This window comes from Amblyomma americanum, chromosome 11 (genome assembly GCF_052857255.1).
Source record: "Amblyomma americanum isolate KBUSLIRL-KWMA chromosome 11, ASM5285725v1, whole genome shotgun sequence".
In the NCBI taxonomy this organism is placed as follows: domain Eukaryota; kingdom Metazoa; phylum Arthropoda; class Arachnida; order Ixodida; family Ixodidae; genus Amblyomma; species Amblyomma americanum.
In genome coordinates this window covers 124,061,680-124,072,040 of record NC_135507.1, presented here as the reverse complement: position 1 = coordinate 124,072,040, position 10,361 = coordinate 124,061,680, and positions in this window count along the sequence as shown.

Genomic DNA, 10,361 nt, shown 5'->3' with positions numbered 1-10,361 from the left:
ATAAAAAACTGCACCTTGCTGCCACCTTATATTTGTTTGTGCTCCGAAATAAAGATTCAGTTGATAGTCAGCGCCCGTCCCTGTGCTTCCATGTTTGACTTCTGTCCTGTTTTTAGCGCTGTTCCTACACCATGCAATACCAACTAGCCCGTCAACTCGCTCTCGTAGATAGTTAACCTTTGAAGGAGCTTGCTAAGTCTGGTCATATGCTCGCCACGGCCGATGAAAAACTGATGGCACGGTGGTCGGTGATCGTACAAGGCAGTTGGCAGTATAAAGAGCACTTGTTTCTTCGCACGCTCGCCCGGCGAAACATTCCCGGCTCTGCCAGTCAAATTGAAACTACTTAACGGAACTCGTTTATTAGGGGCGGGAGACAAGGTACAAGGCAGCTAAGAAAAATTGCTGATTGCTTAGCTCTGTTAGGCCAAGATATACGCAGCGAAAGCGCGGAGACTTCTGCATCGAATGGTGCATTCACTAGAAGCGCCTTTATTGATGGACAACACCGATCCGTCGTGGCCGAGTGGTAGCGTCTCCGCCTCAAACGCCAAAGACCCTGTTTCGATTCCGAGCTTCAGCGCAGGATTTCTTTTATTCAGTGAGTGGGCGGGGGGTTTCAGTGACTCCCATAGACGCCGCCACCGAATACGTTGGCTAGCGGTTAGGGTCCGGCTCCGTTAAGGCGCGTTTATATGCCGGCGTAACGCGCGCGCGCACGCTGCACGGCGACGTCACGTCGGAACTGCGCTTGACCGCCGACGCGTTGGGCGGCTTCGGCGCACTCTGACCGCATTGGCGGGGAGATTGGAGCATGTATCTATTTCGCGACGAGTGCGCCAGCCGCCGCCGGCCCGGCCACACTGATTTGGCTCCGCGGTGAGGTGCGCGTTATATTCAATAGCTGCGGCAGTTCGGCGGGGCTGTTCTTTTCGCGCTCGGCTATTTTAATCCATTCACAGTACATATCTGAAGGTACATGCAAGTTGGCGAGAGAGCCAGATCCAGTGGACCCGTTGGATCTAGCGGAAACCGTTGAAGCGTCGTGCGCCGGCTTTGGTTTCAAGCCGCCGACTTTAAACGCGACCGCCGTCGAGCACCCATTTGTTTTTTGTGGCAAAAAATAAATAAGTAACTTGGCCCTTGCAACCGTGGGAGACCTCGACGCTGCCTTCTGCGCCGTGCAACCGCTCCGTTCAAGGAATAACAATCCGTTGGCCCCAAAGCTCCGGCCAGGCTCCGATGGGCGCAACGCACCCCTCGCGGCTCCCCGCACTGGGGTTATGATATTTAGTTTGCAGCGGCTGCTCTCTGAGGAAGGGGGAAACCACCCGCCGGCGCCTAACCTAACCGTGCTCCCTCAAAAGCATCGCACGCTCTGTGGGGCTGAGGTTGCTGAAATGCAGGCCAGAGTTTTTGCGAGAACTACGTCGTCGGGTTCGGGAACGGGATCCATCGTAACGCTGGCAAGACGCCGGTGCAAACGTAAACGAAGCGATCAAGGCGGAAAGCTGGGCTAGTTGGTGTTTCATCATGAATTAAAAGACTAGCGCATATAACAGAGACACAGACAAAGAAGTAGACAGGACGAGCGCTAAACATCAACTGAGTTGTTTACTGAACATAAAGGAACATATAAGCAATTCGGTGGTGCATGCGCACACTGGGTTAACAATACATAGACAATCTAATCAAGGTGTGGCAAACTGTTCATTAGGTACATTTTTTCTTTTTTGGTCAAGGTAAGTGAACTAGTGCTTACACAGTTATCACCTTCTCTGTCAATGTGATAGGCCTCACAAATCTCGCGACCTAACTTTGTGCCTCCCCTACCAAGCACACACGTGGCACCAAACGCCGGCACGCACCCGCACCGCTTACAATGATTGGCCAAATGACCGCCCCCCGCCAATGAATCTACCAGCGTGCTGTGCTCTCGTAGCCGCTCGTTCAGGCACCGTCCAGACTGCCCCACGTCGCATCTACCGCAGGAGAGGGGTATGCGGTATACGATGCCAGTAGTGCAAGGCACAAACTTGCATACGTGTTTTGTGGTGCAGACCGGTTTCCTTTCTTCGTTGACCGCTTTGCACATGCGCACCAGCTTTTCGGGGGCGGTGAACATCACGTCCACACCGCACCTCTCTCCAACTTTCTTCAGCCGGTGCGATAGCTGGTGCACGTACGGAATAGCGGTACGCCTCAGCCTCCTGCAGCTAGTTTCGGCTGCCACGCCAGGGCGGCCACCTGCCCTGATTTCTTTCAGGAGGCACTGCGCTACAGCCGTCATGGTATCCATAGGAAAACCGGCGTTCTGCAACCGGTGCACTTGCGTCTGCAAACTGATCTCAATTTTATGCTGGCAAGACTTCTCGAGAGCACCACGCAGGCAATTTTTTGCAATGCCCCGTTTTACCAATTTCGAATGAGCCGAATTGTACGCTAAAATTTCCTTTTTTGTGCGTGGCTGGTACGACCAGCAGATGTGCCCCGTGCCAAAGAACAAACAAATCTCGAGGAATTGGAGACACCCGTTGATCGGAACTTCATGCGTGAATCTCAGCTTGACAGAACATTCACCGAAAATATCTAAAACACTTTTTACAACCTGTGGTTTGTCACTCTCGTTCTCAACATTCACAAACACAATAAAATCATCCACATATCTAAAACACCTCACTATACCTTTTTCCCTTTTAATGCACGCTGCAACGCGTTTGTCAAATTGACCTAAAAATATTTCGCTAAGTATTGGAGCTATGCATGAGCCTATGCAAATACCGTTTTTTTGCACGAACAACTTGTCGTTAAAACAAATAAAGGTGGATGAGAGGTAACACTTAACTAACGCTACAAAGTCATTTACAGAAACCCCGCTGCTATTTTGGAACTTAACAGCCCCCCAGCTTTCAATTCGCTCTTTTACTGCGTCTAGTAACTCTATTTGGGGAATGGAATAAAAGAGCTCCTCAATATCTACTGAAAAGGCGAAATTAGCTCCTGAAGCACCACCTTGCTCACCCAAAAATTCAATTACATCCTTTGAGTTGCTCACACGAAAAGGGTCTTCTACATCTAGCTGGCTAAGGTGCTTTTGAAGGTATTTTGATACCAGGCCTTGCCAGGCTTCATTCTCGGATACAATCGCTCTGAGTGGCATGCCTTCTTTGTGGGTTTTGGCGGAAAAGAATACGTTCAGACCCAGCGTCTTTGCTGTTTTTACAGACTGATATAGTCCTGTCAAATTGAGCCGTTCACACATTTTTAATGCCTCTGCTTTTACTTTTCGTCGTGTTGCCCAAAACGATGTATCTTGAAAAGGCTAAGCAAGCTATTGACAAGAATTTTATTCCCCTGAAAATATCTGGCAGAAAAGTAAAAGCAGAGGCATTAAAAATGTGTGAACGGCTCAATTTGACAGGACTATATCAGTCTGTAAAAACAGCAAAGACGCTGGGTCTGAACGTATTCTTTTCCGCCAAAACCCACAAAGAAGGCATGCCACTCAGAGCGATTGTATCCGAGAATGAAGCCTGGCAAGGCCTGGTATCAAAATACCTTCAAAAGCACCTTAGCCAGCTAGATGTAGAAGACCCTTTTCGTGTGAGCAACTCAAAGGATGTAATTGAATTTTTGGGTGAGCAAGGTGGTGCTTCAGGAGCTAATTTCGCCTTTTCAGTAGATATTGAGGAGCTCTTTTATTCCATTCCCCAAATAGAGTTACTAGACGCAGTAAAAGAGCGAATTGAAAGCTGGGGGGCTGTTAAGTTCCAAAATAGCAGCGGGGTTTCTGTAAATGACTTTGTAGCGTTAGTTAAGTGTTACCTCTCATCCACCTTTATTTGTTTTAACGACAAGTTGTTCGTGCAAAAAAACGGTATTTGCATAGGCTCATGCATAGCTCCAATACTTAGCGAAATATTTTTAGGTCAATTTGACAAACGCGTTGCAGCGTGCATTAAAAGGGAAAAAGGTGTAGTGAGGTGTTTTAGATATGTGGATGATTTTATTGTGTTTGTGAATGTTGAGAACGAGAGTGACAAACCACAGGTTGTAAAAAGTGTTTTAGATATTTTCGGTGAATGTTCTGTCAAGCTGAGATTCACGCATGAAGTTCCGATCAACGGGTGTCTCCAATTCCTCGAGATTTGTTTGTTCTTTGGCACGGGGCACATCTGCTGGTCGTACCAGCCACGCACAAAAAAGGAAATTTTAGCGTACAATTCGGCTCATTCGAAATTGGTAAAACGGGGCATTGCAAAAAATTGCCTGCGTGGTGCTCTCGAGAAGTCTTGCCAGCATAAAATTGAGATCAGTTTGCAGACGCAAGTGCACCGGTTGCAGAACGCCGGTTTTTCTATGGATACCGTGACGGCTGTAGCGCAGTGCCTCCTGAAAGAAATCAGGGCAGGTGGCCGCCCTGGCGTGGCAGCCGAAACTAGCTGCAGGAGGCTGAGGCGTACCGCTATTCCGTACGTGCACCAGCTATCGCACCGGCTGAAGAAAGTTGGAGAGAGGTGCGGTGTGGACGTGATGTTCACCGCCCCCGAAAAGCTGGTGCGCATGTGCAAAGCGGTCAACGAAGAAAGGAAACCGGTCTGCACCACAAAACACGTATGCAAGTTTGTGCCTTGCACTACTGGCATCGTATACCGCATACCCCTCTCCTGCGGTAGATGCTACGTGGGGCAGTCTGGACGGTGCCTGAACGAGCGGCTACGAGAGCACAGCACGCAGGTAGATTCATTGGCGGGGGGCGGTCATTTGGCCAATCATTGTAAGCGGTGCGGGTGCGTGCCGGCGTTTGGTGCCACGTGTGTGCTTGGTAGGGGAGGCACAAAGTTAGGTCGCGAGATTTGTGAGGCCTATCACATTGACAGAGAAGGTGATAACTGTGTAAGCACTAGTTCACTTACCTTGACCAAAAAAGAAAAAAATGTACCTAAAGAACAGTTTGCCACACCTTGATTAGATTGTCTATGTATTGTTAACCCAGTGTGCGCGTGCACCACCGAATTGCTTATATGTTCCTTTATGTTCAGTAAACAACTCAGTTGATGTTTAGCGCTCGTCCTGTCTACTTCTTTGTCTGTGTCTCTGTTATATGCGCTAGTCTTTTAATTCATGATGTAAACGAAGCGACGGTGGCGACCCCCGATAGATGCCTTCAACGTGCGGTGGCGGTAGCTTTCATTTCGGCAGCTGCTAGACCGCACCGCTAGCAGCCAGAAATCACGGAGTCTCCGTTTACGTCACGTTTCACGTCACTCCGTTCTGTGTCGTCATAAGAGTTCTCGAGTTTGAATCTGAGCGGCGGGAAAAATTTTTTCAACTTCGAATCCAAATTTCTTTGAAATAAATGCATCTTTCGCTCCCGGACAAGCGTCAACAAATCCATGAAATGCCGAACTATCAGATATTGCTAAAAAAAAAATTTCGATAGGGTTCTCCTCAGTGTCCCTTTAAGTCTGCTTACGTGGACGAATGCGAAAGCATGAAATATTCTAGAAAGCGGGTTTTTTCCATGACGCTAGTACGCAACATATTGTTACTTAGTTTTTAATTTTTTTATTTTCATTTATTTTTAATTTTTTTTACTTATTCATTTTACTTTTCACGTCCAGGCCCTATGTCGACGTCCGTGACTATTTCGTCGTCTAAGTGCAATTAATTAATTACAATTCATCAACTAAATGTTTCCCACATCAAGATCTCGTTATGCACTACCTAACACAGTCAAACTTTTGCTCTTTTATCTTCAAAGAACGACGTAATCGTGTTGAGAATGTTTTGCTGATACGACACATGGGACATAACCACAGGGCCATTGTGACGTCAAAGTGTAATTTTCGCATTTGATTAATGAAGTAATTAAAATTTATTGACCAAATTTTTCTCACTGCAAGATTTCATTATGCACTAACACAATTACACTTCTGCACACAACCTATATAGTATCCATATAGAAGCTGTGTCAATATCAACGGCCGTCGCTGTTGTGCGTTGAAGTTTAATTTATGTGTTTAATTAATTAATTGCAACACATCGACCAAAGTTTTCCCACAGCGAGATCTCACCAGACGCTTGCATATTTACCTTCACAGAACGACGCAATCGTGCAGAGAATGTTTTGCTGCCACAAAACTCGAGGCAGGGCCCTCTATTGCTTTCTCATTAATAATACTCGTAGCGCCGCTCGTCTTCGCCGCGTCGCTCTGGCTGTAGCGTGCAGTGTCCTCATCCTCAAGAGGCGTGCTACCGGGCCGGAATGAAACGCGATCCCGAGAACGCGTGGCCTCTGGTTAATTTTGGTACAGCGTGAGCCGTCTAGCCGCGTCCGCGATAAGCTGCTAATGTGTGCACTGGCTTTGTGGCCCTGTCCTAGCCGCCCTGTGAGGAGCCATCGCTCGATTTTCCGCCACACATCAGTGATGCACAAAATTATGAACAGACATCACGCCCAAGCCGCCGTCCCTTGCACGCCGATAGCCGAGTGCATTCTGTAGTGGAAGCTTTGTGATCGCACAGCGAGATAACGCGGCCATCGAAATGACAGAAAGCGCGCCGCCATCCCGCTCGCCCGGACCGTGGACATGGGAAGCGTCGGCGTAAAAGCGAGGCGGCGAGCGCTATGCAGGCACTATAGACGCGGATTGCCATACTGCGGCCAATCCAATGAATGTTTTCTACTACTACTACAGCGCCGCCTAGCCAAACCACACGTAAGCGCAAAATCGCGACGCGCATATGCAGGCCCCCTACCGGCGCAACCCTCTCATTGCTCCGCTCACTTTGCATTCGGCCGGCGTCAGGGTCACGCTGATGATGATTATGGTCGGATGGTTGGGCCCTTAGTAACGAGCGGGCATTTCGGAACGCACAGACCGCTGCCTTGATGCCACAATGCCCGCGGGGGCGACGCTATAATTATGCCGTTTCATCTGAGACGGCTGTGGGCGCGTTTCCATCGCAAATAGCGCGCGTCCTTCGAACTTTAGTTGCCTCCGGGATTCATTTCCGTCTCGCTATAGACCAAATAAACTCAAAACACTCGATCCACCACCGCAGTTTCGGGTTCTTTTAATACAGTTACCGTTCATTTTCGGCTTGCTCCTACGAGGAACCGACGGAGCGGCAAAGCATGCGCCCTGTGTGTCTGTATTGCACCACTGTTCTCCTGCATTGGAACCTCGCCTAGGAGGTCAGCTTAAAATGAGATGAAACCGCCGCTCTTGGCGCTTTTTGCAGCGCGATCCAGCGTCTCAAGGATAGTGACTGCTTCCAAATGTGCTGGATGCAGCTGTTGGGTTGCCACGCCTATATTCTCAAACAGACCAATGTCTGTATGTAACCGGTAGCAGTGAAGTAATACAGATCGCACAGAAGAGTTTGGATCGCTTGCCGGGTTCTGTCGTGGCTCATACTTTGATTAGTGGGCGATCACGGGTACTTATATACCGAATTTCGCACGCGGGGCACGCAAGCACGCAACAGTGACGCACTGCTGCCGCGGCATTCGTGTGGGTGAGACAGCGGCTGCTTATAGTCATCCTAAGATCCGAAGGTGCATGCAAAGTGATTACCACGAGCTCTGCTCTGCACATGACAGCGCGATACGCAGCGCACTGTCTCGGTGGCGATAAGAGCAGGATCCAGTATAGGGATCCAGGATAGGGGCAGTTTGTTTCGGGTGAGACAGGCAGGGTGCATGTACTAGTGCCGCGTCGGCGTCTGGGTGGCGCAAGGCGAATAGTCAGTGATAACTGTAGGAAATTAGCACAAAACTGCGGCAGTACGCTGAGTGTTTCGAGCGCGTTTGCTTGCGAGTGAGACGCAGCAGAGACCCAGCGGCAGCAAAAGTTCGAAACACGCGGGTTGTTTGCGGCGCAAACGCGCCTTCAGCTGTCTCAAACGAAGCGGCTTAATGGTAGAGCCATCCCCGCGCAATTTGCCTTATCAAGACAGCGGTCTTTGCATTCCAAAATGTTCGCTAGCTACACAGAGCGCGACCATCCGATCATGATAAGCATCAGCACGACACAGACGCCGTACGAATGCGAAGCAAGCGGAGCATTGAGAAGGTCGCGCCGGAAGCGGGCCTGCACATGCGCGTGGCGATTTCGAGCTTTCGTCTGGTTCGGCTAGGCGGCGCTGACACGCAGTTATTTCTTGTACGGCGCGCTCCATATACTTCTGTCCGCGCCAAGGCGGATTTATAGTGGTGGCGAAGGCTGGGCCGAAAAGTGGTTTAGCGCGACTGCAGCACAACCAGAGGATGGGGGGGGGGGGGGGGGGGGGGGGGGGGGCAAAACACTCATATAAAGAAATAATAAAGCTACAAAATTGAAATGTAATCTGCCAATAGAAAAGAAAAAATATATTAGCACCTTGTTTTATGAAAGAGGTAAGTCATTTTATTAAAACCTGGCAAATTTTGTACTTTTGCAACACTCTTGACCTGCCCCCTATTCATGAATGTGCGGTGCATTACAGCGCGTCTTTGCAGGCCTTGTTTCGATACCCGGCTAACCCGGCCACAGTGGCGATTTCTTATCGCCAGCTGTCTGCGATGGCGTGCCTGGTAAAGCGTATAAATTTAGCTCGCCGGTCTCAAAATGCTCCTTTTGCGAAGTTTTCGTCGTCCTTGCACGTCGCTTCTTTGTCACCGTTCGGTAAGATTTGCACCCCGCTGCACCGCTGCGGCAGTTTTCTCGGTTTTGCCGTTTCCTTCGGCGTGCGGCCAGTGCGAAGTCTTTTTCCGTCTTTGCACGCTTCGCGCTCTTCTTTTGAAGCGCTTAGCGCTTCATTTCAAGATGAGCTTGCGGCATGTGAAGAAACGATGCTCCGTGGTACACTGCGACAGCGTGGATAGTACCATTGGTGTCACGCTACACCGATTCCCGCTGGACTTTCACAGGTGTGTCGTCTGCTCTAGGTATGCGCGATAGCTTCGATATGGTTTCGCCGGGCTGTTCGCTCGTGTTTCATAGCTGTAACCCGTTCGTGCGTACTTGGCTTCATGTCTTTTTCAATGTATGGTATTTGCTCCTACGTTGAGCACGTTTGAGGGTGCTAAAGCTGGCTTTAACATTGCCTTGCAGATGTAAACGCACCTGCTATATTCTTTCAGCTGAAGAAATTAAATGTGAAGAAAAATCCCAGTGTGCTCTATGGTCTGTGTTGATGCGCCTACTTATGTCATGTTATGTTTGCTTCAATTGAAGCTGTCGTAGCATTGTTTTCTATACTTTTCAATTTCCTAACTGACAACGTTCGTGGCACTTCAGGGCTTTTTCCTATCTGCACTGTGACTATTGAGATGATTAGCCAACTTAAACAATGCTGCTTGTGCTGCCTGTGACATGTATTTTTTGTTTGTGTGCCAAGGGTGTGCTTTGTGACTGTATTTGTTTGGTTGCTGCAATAAACAATGAATATGAAACTATGAAAACCATACTTGCCGTACACTCTATTGCGAACTGTGCACTTGAGCCAGTGCTTTGTGCATCATACCTTGCATCATACCTTGCTGTACTCAAAAGCTCTCAAAAGTACTAGCACCAGTATTTGCACTACGAATCATGCATGCTTCGCCAGTGTCTGGAAGTGTTGCTCGCTTTCTATGCTGCCCCTCCTTTACCAGTCACTTTCATTGCGTTCCCAGTTGCCATAACTAGCAGGAACTCGAGCACATTTGACTGGCAAAGGTTGGGGCGCGCTGAAAGGCAGCAACCTTCGAGAGATACGGGCTCGAAAACGCGGTTTCTACAGAAAGACCGCTTTATAATTCGCGCCAAAAGCATACGTATGCGTGACGTCATTCTACGTCACGTTTGCGTAGTTTGCCCCCCCAAATCCAGGGGGCGCTGGAGTGCCCATGAGCCGCCATTTTTTGGACCAATGGGCGTCTATGGAGCCTTCGCTACCAGTATACATCTACCTTGTCCGTTCCTGTACCCTTTTCTTGTATATGTAACCGCCCACGCGAAAGTTGATCTTGAATCCTATATTTCCTTTATAATCCTAGGCCGGTACGGAACGTATCCAGCTCTTCCCATATGCCGTTGATAGCAGATCTCGTTGCACATGGATGAAATGCACGATAGTCAGTGGTGAGCGCCTTGATATTCCCCCATGAGAGTCGTAAGTTCAACTGCGAACATCGCTCTACTCATGTCCGCCAAAGCCGGTGAACCCCCCGAATTCAAACTTTTATTACTTTTTCAACCTTTAGATACATAAATCCATAGGTATTGCTGAGAGGAAGACAGATGGAATACATTTTTAAAAGGCTGTTGGTATTTTATGCCAATGACGTCTACTAAAATTTCGTTCCGGCTGTTTTCTGTTTCCCGCCGTCG